The sequence below is a fragment of the Cottoperca gobio genome, chromosome 10, assembly GCF_900634415.1.
Source record: "Cottoperca gobio chromosome 10, fCotGob3.1, whole genome shotgun sequence".
NCBI classification, from domain to species: domain Eukaryota; kingdom Metazoa; phylum Chordata; class Actinopteri; order Perciformes; family Bovichtidae; genus Cottoperca; species Cottoperca gobio.
Genome location: NC_041364.1, coordinates 18,048,090 through 18,057,809, shown reverse-complemented (window position 1 = coordinate 18,057,809; position 9,720 = coordinate 18,048,090).

The following is a 9,720-nucleotide window of genomic DNA, read 5'->3' as shown; positions in this document are numbered from 1 at the left end:
CTCCTGAAACACAGGTTAAGCACACAACCTGGGAAGGACAGGACAGGGCCACCTCTGAGGCCGTCACACTTGTGATAAACATAGACAACCGACTGTGCAGCATTGTTCATATGGCTGTGTATTTTGTGTGTGACTGGAGGATTAAAAAGTATATTGTATACGTATGTATATATTTACACAAGGCACCTTCAAGGCAACAAACTTACATTAAGTGATTTTCTTTTTGATATTAATGTTAATTCTGTCAGCTATTTTTTGTATTATCTTAGTCTTAGTCCTGTGTCAAATGTCCTTGTTAGTTTATCACTTTTTGTTGGATGAATTAAACTCATCCGTCACATTTTAGTTAACTAAAAGTCTGTGTATTTTAGTCTTATCTTAGTCAAAGAAAACGGTAACTATTTTAGTTTTAGTCAATGAAAATGGACATTTCAGTCACCAGATTATAATGAACATTTCATTTATCTAGTGCTGGTCAGGTAGTGTTGAGTGGCTTTATGAGAGCCTTTTAGCTGAAAACAGCTCTCTGCTACTTGAAACACAGTTAATGATAAAACTAAACTAAAACAGTAAAGTAGTAAAACAGGTAGTAAAACCAAAACAATGAGCTGAAAGACGCCAAATGCTCTGTAGAGCTGAGGGGAACCGCAGAGTCCAGTGATCATTTTACATTATCAGTGACTTCTCTTACATACCTGTAGCTGTTTGATCCACTGTTGATAAAATATTGATTGTAGCAGCTTTAATTGTGAAATTGTGTCAAAAATGGCTTCATTAGGTTTACTTCAAAACTTCCCACTGCTGACATTTTTTCATATACTGACATACCACCATACTTAAATTCGTCTTGTAGATGTAAACCATTAATTTTCTAGTACGAGCATGACCAATGCAGGACAGGGTAGCCATTGTTATAAGCACGTTTATCTTGACACTAATTGTATCTATCACATTTAAAATTAGATCAAAATGTACAACAGTACATTGAGAGCAGACTGAATGTGAGCATTGCAACATCTCATAGCTCTCATGTGGGATTGATATACTGCAGGGGCCCATACATATTAAATGATGATGAAATGTAAACTTGGGGTGAAATAAAGGTGGAGGCAAAGAGAGGACCACGATAATGATTTATGTGCCTTGATGGACAAGCTGAGGTGGAAATTGAAAGAAAAGTGAAGTTGTAATCCGGTGGAAAATCCTTTGCTGTAGATCCTCAAAAACCCACCACACCACTTCATGTGAAGAGCTTGTGTGGGAGGAAGTGTGTGAATATTATTATAGGATTACCGTGTGTGTGTGTGTGTGTGTGTGTGTGTGAGGGAGTGAAAGTTCAAGAGGTGTCTGAGAGCTTCTGCTGTTATATATAGTAACATCTCCATTACCATACATGCGTCCTTTTTCTCAATCTGATCACACTTTGTATCCACACAGAGAATTGTGAATTGTCATTAATATAATTTTCCATGTTAGCTTAGCTTAAGACATTGATATCTGAGCAGAAACATGACAGGAGTTTCAAGGTTTTGGTTATCAGCAAGTCGTGATTTCACAGAATAAAGGTGTTTAACATTTACACAGGCCACATAGTCACACAGCGCAAAACACAAAGATGTCACGGAGGTCGTTGTGTTACTTTCATTCCAACAAACATATCTCCATGCCCTGCAGGGGATAGGGATATGTGAACTCTGCTCAACTGGAACCCTCCCTTATTTACTGTTCTTTAAATGCTGTTTAAATCACACCAGTTAATCTGAAAGGCTTTAGCAGTGGTGATGTGTGTGTGTGCACAGTTTGTGACAGCGAGTGAGCGAAAGAGAGAGAGAGGGATAGAAAGAGAGGGGTAGAGTTAGTTTGTGGCCTCTCTCTACAGGGAGAGGGGATTATGTTTCTCTGCTGTCATGTGTTCTGACATTCAGAATGTTATTAAACTTCAATAGGCTGAGCTCAGGGTTCACTGATTACTCTTACTGGGGCTGAATCTATTATTCAGGGTGTACTCCACACCGCGTGGTTACCAAAATCAAAATCACACCTGCACGCTTCACACACCGATGCATATACACCTGCACATGCATTCATATATGCATAATAAATGCACGATCCCTCCAGGCAGGTGCTCACACACAGAGTTATTCAGAGGCAGATAAATGCATTAGTCTGAATGCGCTATTACTGCAGTAATGCATTTTAGGTAATATGGCTGTCTTGCCCAATTTGATTTGTGTGCCTACTAAATCGGGTATTGAAGGAGAAGGCTGAAATTTAGAGTTGAGAATGTTTCTATAGTGATGTGAGTGTCTTTCTTGTGAACTCTGACATTGAGAATGAGAACAGAAAAAACTAAAACTGAAGCCCACTCACAGCTCACAGCAAATACACCACCATGCACCGACTGGCAGAATGAAAAATGTCTCCTCTTGTCAAAAAAACTGTTCTTTTTCAACAAATGGAAATGACAATTGAAGCATTGCTTTTGCGGTGAGGAGATTTAAGCAGGGGATTCTGGCCTATTGAGTGAAATATTACATTGAAATTGAGAGTATTTCCTGCTGCTTGGATTTTGACCCTAGCCACCAGAATGATTGGCTATCAGTCTACCTGGGTTGTGCAGGGAGCCTTCCTAACTTTGATCACTGTGGAAAGCAGCCCTGCTCCATAATCCCCTCATCTGTCATTCTGTTTGAGGCGATGTGGGCTGCCATACATCGCTCCCTCACTCCCTCTCCTGTTCTCTCTGTATCCAGCGTCCGTTTACTGCCTCCATCCATCTTCCCCTCAAGGCCGTCGTCTGCCTCCGTCCACCGAGATGGACAGATGGGAAACAGAGGAAGAGAATTTGGGTTCAGGGCGCCAGTTTTCCCCTAACTTCAAGAGGTCTGGCATCTGAGCAACTTTTCTGTTCCCCCAACAATAAGGAAGCACATATCTCAAACAGGGACAGTTCATCTCCAGTGCATCGCGCTAACAGGCTCTGTCTCTGGATTGACTGTCCCGTTCAGTCGGTCCCTGGGTGACCCTCAATACCACAGAGACGTCGGAGGACCAATAAAGCTCCAACTGGATAATAATTCATCACAACCTCACACGTTTTCATTTAGAGTGTAATAGAACGGCATTATGAGTGATAAATCAGCAGCTAATGGGATATGTGAAGCTTCAAACTGTGAGACTTGATGTGTGTACTGACCACTGAAGTGCTGAAGCAATATTTAATATTGAAGAATGTCCTGCCTCGGCCGGTGTAGTATCTGTGTCTATACACCGGTTCAGTGTGGTCAGAAAGGGACTCTTGTTTTAGTTGATTTGGCTCTGTACTGCAGCACAATGACTGTTTTTCCTGGCCATGGTCAGGTTCCTCGAACACAACACGAGCGGAACGTGTCGTCACATGTTCATGTCATGTCAAAGAACTTCAATATTAAATTGTCTGTAACTGTCTTCACGTTTTCCCTGTTTATGTTTCCCTGTTTTAATTTTGGTTCCTACCTTTAAGGTACAAATTCATAGAGGTGGAGCTAATCTGCGGTGTTTGTGTAACACGGCTTATTTAATCGGCACACTTGGTGCAGCACAGCGTGAGTTTGCGATCTCTTCAAGTATTCTTCGTGTGCAATCAAGTGACAAAACTGTGTAACGTATGCGTGCAATGCCATGTTGGATGATATACAAATCAAAAATGGCGTCTAAAGCGAACTACTACAACAATACAACTCCGACTTCTTAAAAGTATTTTGACTCTCTGGAGTCCTCTGCAAAGGCAAGATTCAGAGAAAAAGTCCAAATTTGCGGCCTTGACCCGTACACACTAAAGCCGTCTGATTATATTGAGGATTTAGATTCATTACCGCCGATTGAATATTCTGATATTGTGAACTATCTTGTGCTACAAACGTCGTGGGCAACCAACGCACAAATGAAGGCATACAAGAGCTTAGATGCTTATAATTTCTTTGTTTCTGGCTGGGTTGGTAGTCTTCTTACCAAACCACTGAAAGATAACAGGGTGCTCATCCATGCCCGTGTAAATCACTCAAAATCACTCAAAATCAAAACGGAGTGAAGGAGAGAATGTGAATGCGCAAAGTAGATAAACTAGTAGTAGTACAAACTGAAACGTGCACATAAATTAGATCAATAGCATAAGTGTTTAGTATATTTAATAAAAGAGCACTTGTCAATGTGAAAAGTGAGTTATGAATAAAAAAAAATTAAAAAAAATTTAATTTGAGAAAAGAAAGAAAAATACCTTGAATTTCAGGCAGGGCGCTGCGATGGTAGGGGAAACACTGGAGTCCCTCAACCACCCCAGGTGTCCAACCCCATCTCGATATGGGAAACCCAGCACCAGGTGACATTTATTCCCACTTTGAGCAAATCTCTTATTCATGTAGAATTGCAGTGTTTTTTGTTCACTAAACCAGTGGTCCCCAAACACCGACCCACGGACCGGTACCGGTCACAGAAAGATTGAATAATAAAATATTTTATTTTGAAAGGTTTTATTTTGAAAAATCACCAGATACATCCGTCTGTCTGTCTCTCTTGACACATGTCAAGATGCTCGTCTGTCACGTGATACTTTACTTCAAAAAAATTAAGCCCACAAGCAACAATGAGTGGAAAACAAACGTCTTTAAAGAGTGTAAATTGTTTCACATTTCTGAGGCTGCTGTGTTTAACACCGGTTACAGTTTGAATGTCTGACCCTGATTGGCTGCAGTCTATGACACTGATTAAAGTTTGAATCTCAAACTTCTTACCGTTGCATTTGTTTAACACTCCTGAATAAAATGTCTTTGTTTGCTCCCTGGGTACATGGTGTATCAGGGCAATTGAAGGTAAAAACAACAAAACATTTGTTTAATAATATAATATTTATTATTATTTTATTATGTAACTTCAATCTCAGAGAATTTGAGTTTTTATAATAACATAAAATAGCCGCCTAATGATAAGAAATGTTATAAGAATTGAAATGTACATCCAGATAGGTACAATCCTTTAAGTGCAGAACAATAGCTTCAAATAGACCAAATAAATATACGTGCAACATACAACAGAATTTATTTATTTATTTTCTTCATTCGTCGAGGTGCAGTCGAAACAGGTGAGTTTTCAGTCTGCGACGGAAGGTGTGAAGACTGTCTGCTGACCTGACATCAATGGGGAGGTCCTTCCACTATTTTGGAGCCAGGATAGCAAACAGGTGGGTTTTGTTAGAGGGGAATCTGAGTCCCACTCGCAGTGAGGGAGTAACAAGCCGATTGACCGATGCAGAGCGAAGTGAACGTGCTGGGGTGTATGGTTCGACCTTGGCCTGGATGTAGGAAGAGCTGATCCATTCACAGCACGGTAGGCCAGCACCAGAGTCTTGAAGCAGATTCGGGCCACCACTGGAAGCCAGTGAAGGGAGCGGAGGAGCGGTGTAGTGTGGGAGAACTTGGGTAGATTGAAGACCCGTCTCTATGTTCCACACGCAAATGTATCTTACTTTATGCGCTTTATCCAGCGACTCTTGGTCTTTTTATGAGCCTGCGTAGCAAAATAATAAACAAGACCGGTTGTTCTCTTGAGTAACTCATCCCGATACGAAACAAACACAGGCATTGTAGCTTCAGCGAGAGAGGAAGTTATGATGTCACATACCCGACTTTTGGGTGTAGTCTTTCTAGTTAAGTATTTCACAGTCCAATACAATACTTCATCAGTTTTACGACAAGCTGAGACTTTCTTGACAAACGTTTATGGAACAATTCAAATGTGATCAAAAATGATTTGTCTTGCTGTTATCTATCGTACATATATTTCTGAAATGAGGTCCTCATAGCATTGAGTTTTATTTATTCAAATGAAAATTGTGCTTATAAATAAAATGTAATGACTGACTTGACCAATCGAGAACAGTCTTTGGCCGGTGGTGAAAGAAACAATATCAATAACATACTTTTGAATGTGCTATATGTATGTTTGTATGTGTGTGTGATGCATGCGCATATACCAGTATGTTTGTAAATCAAACAAGCATTAAGACTGCCCTGGAGCGATTCCTGTGTATTGCCGTTAAGCCGTTGATATTCTTCAAATCTCATCCTGCTGTGAGTGCAATGCTGTCAGACTGAGAGACAAGGCCTGAGGGCTGGATGGATGAGAGACAAGAGGTGCTGCGAGCCATTGGACTCCTTCTTGCAGCATCTCCGTGGGCGGAGAGTGTGTGCTTGGGCTTATGTGTACCAATGTCCATGTCTGTGTCTATGTCTTTGCTCATGTATATGCTCAAGAAAAAACTCCCACACAGATACTGTATGTGTGCAGCCACTGCTTGTAGCTGCTTGTGGGCGTATGCAGCACACATGGAGGGAACATGGGGCAGGGACAAGAGAGGACAGAAAGAGAGACAGTTGGATTACAAGTGACTTCCAAGATAAAAGTAATGAAGAAGAGTCAACATCCATGAGGCTATGTGTGACTCTGCCCTTTTGCTACAGACTGAGGCCGTTTACTTAAGCTGTTCCGAAGACGAGCAAGCATTTGCTCCCTGATGGCTGCGAGACTTTACTCTGTCTCCCCAACACCAGCAGGCAGCAGCATCTTCACCACTATTGATTTCCTTTCCTCCTCTATTTGGAAAAACATGGCTCACATGCCAGGAGGAGGAACTGCAACAAAGTTAGACCTCCTCTCTTCATAACAGCATTATTGAAATGCAAAGGAAGAGACCTCATTTATAAAACAAATCGCCCACTACAAAAATTAATAGTAAGAATCGCCATGACACACTCAAACAATATTTTCAACTGAAGTAAAACCAACCAAAATCAAGACTTAATGAAAATATTCTTACAAGCACTGGCCCCTTTTAACACGCTCACAACCATGTTCAGGACAACAGGTAGCATCTATTAAGAGTCAAAGGGTCATGGTACACCAACAATGGTGACTGTGATGACATGTTGATGCCTTCACACACATTGAAGTCGACTGGGCCAAAACAGTAGCATACATGTGCAGCTTAATCACAGTCCCAGCTATCGACTTGTATCTTCACTACATCCTAACTGTATAAATAAACTGAAATAAATAGTTTATAGACTGCTAAAAAAATTAATATATAAAACAAATATATATATATATATATATTTATATTTATCATAAACAAGTACCACCTTTGCCAACCCCTTTTGCAAAAAATAAATAAAATGCAAGGCTACTGCTGTAATTGACTGTTCACTGCAGCAGCAATGGTCCAATCATAGCATAGCGAGTGTAACTAGGCACAGCAGACCTGTCCAGCTCTAGATTTCTCCATGTGCTAAAGTGTGTGTCAGTTCTGTAGTAAGAGCAAAAGTCCATGAAGAAGAATGTCGGTGGGTGGTGTCTCTTGAACCAAAAAATAAAGAGCAAAAGCAAGAAATTGATTAAACTGTGTGTTTTTGTGCTGTAATGTAAGCTTTAAACGTTAGCATGTCCATCTCACTAAGCTAACCCAGTGTCACCTCCATTTTATGTGGTTACAGGTTATGTAAACAAAAACAAAAAAGTCCCATTCATGATAACACATCCACTATGAAGGTTATTTGACTTTACATACCAGTAACGGCAGCCTAACCTTTTTTTATCTGAGACAGTATAACGTTAGTCCTCACCAAAGCCTTTTCTTTTGTAATGTTGAAAGTGAAAAATACTGTTAGAAAATACGAACAATAAAGTGTTAACCTCTGGCTTGCTTGTATGTAAGCAAAGCAGCCAAAGAGTTATGATAGAATGACAAACATGTTCCATATCATCAGCAGGCGATTTGTTAATTGTTAACAGGGGGTACCAAACGGACAGAAGAGCAGGACTCATAGAAAAACACACAGCACAGTTAAGCTACTGATACTTCAGAGCCGTGGTCGGGGGCCCAGATTCTTACCTGCACAAATCTGAGTAAGAAAAAGAATCAATGAGTCAGGCCGTCTCCAAAATTCAACTGAACAACCCTTCCCCCTGCACACGCTCTGCCACTGGAGATACATTTTGGTAATTTGCCCACAATGGGGATGGTCTCCCCCCTCAAATCACCTACTACACTGTATCATACTAACTAGCTCTACACTGCAATACAATTCCTTTATTTCCAAGTCAACATCAACTGGTGTGGGTGTTGACTTTTTGTTGCATGGTTTCATGTAAGTATGTAGCCACAAAGTTCATATTCAAGACTTTATTAAAGACTACTTGACGGACCACGACTCAGACGGAAGTATTACCAACTCACTTCAATTCACTGACATTAGCTTAACTAGCTAGCTACAGCTGATGCAATCTGCTAGTGACAACTGACATTTCACCCAGCAAAATTGACGGTTTGAAATGAGAAGTCTGCTTTTGTCTACATCTGTCCATAATCAAGAACCCATTGTTTGGAAAATGACTAAGAACTTCAAGAGGAAAATCTTCCACCTTTATTATTGTAAATGGCATATGTTCCTTTTGAGGTGTAGCAACAGCAACAGCAACTAAATAACAGAAACACTTTAGGTAAATGAACTGTCTATTGCAGATCCATCCACAAGGCTATCACAGGCGTGAGTCCACACCTGTGTTTGTCTAGGTGTTTTGGAGAATGTCCCAGTTGCTAATCAACTGTCGCCATTAGAGAATCTGCTTATTAGTGTGAGTATGTGTCCACCTGTGTTGGTATGATGCTGCTCCTCATCAAAGGTCCTCCAATGAGAGACAAAAAGTGTGTGACTCATCTGCACCTGGACACAATTACCAGCATTCATGTCCACTGACTCTCCGTGCTGGCCCTGTACTTCACGCCTCTCTGTTTGTGTGCATGCTCTCTGTCTTGTTCCTTCCTACATAATATATCTACTGCCTTCACCATCATCAGTACAGCTGCAGGTGTTTCTGTTTCTTCATTACATCAGCTTTGTTTTTTAATGCACTCCTGAAGGCTTTACAGTTTGAAAGGATATTGTAATTTTATGAAATGAATTACTGGTCTTCAACTGATTCAGGGCAGGTGACACATCCAGATTAAATTTTAGATAAGGACTGATTGCTTAAAATCCTGGGGACATGATTTCATTCTCCCAAGATAAATGTAATCTGAGGTGCTAGCTATGTGTCCTGACTCCTGAAGTGGGCTGTCCCTGGACATTTACAATCACATACTAGACCTATAGCGATAAGTCATAAACTTCAGATCTGGTTGAGAGAACAACAATGCAAAACTCCTGTTGAAACACCTACATAGCTTTGGAAAGAGGAAGAGAGATCTTAATTATACAGCACGCCTTCGGATGTCAGAGTGAGAGAGAGCGGAGCCTCTCCGGTGGTTGATGTCACTAATCATGGGGTGTGTCACAGCATGACACCCTGCTATCTCTATAACACACGCACACACACACACACACACACACACACACACACACACACACACACACACACACACACACACACACAATGGCACATTCTATATTTAAATCGTCATAATAATAATAATAATTCCTTCTTCCAGACTGAACAATAATATAAGAAACGACTGTTGCATCAAATGTTTTCTTCAAGTAATGAATGTTTTTTTTTCACCCTTTATGCACACAGATGCAACTTCTAAAGCTGAATGTTTATGTAAACATATTAATTATTCATCAAGCAGGGTCTACAGATCTTTCTACCAACAGCAGAGCTTCATTGACATGTTAAGAATTGAGAATTAAT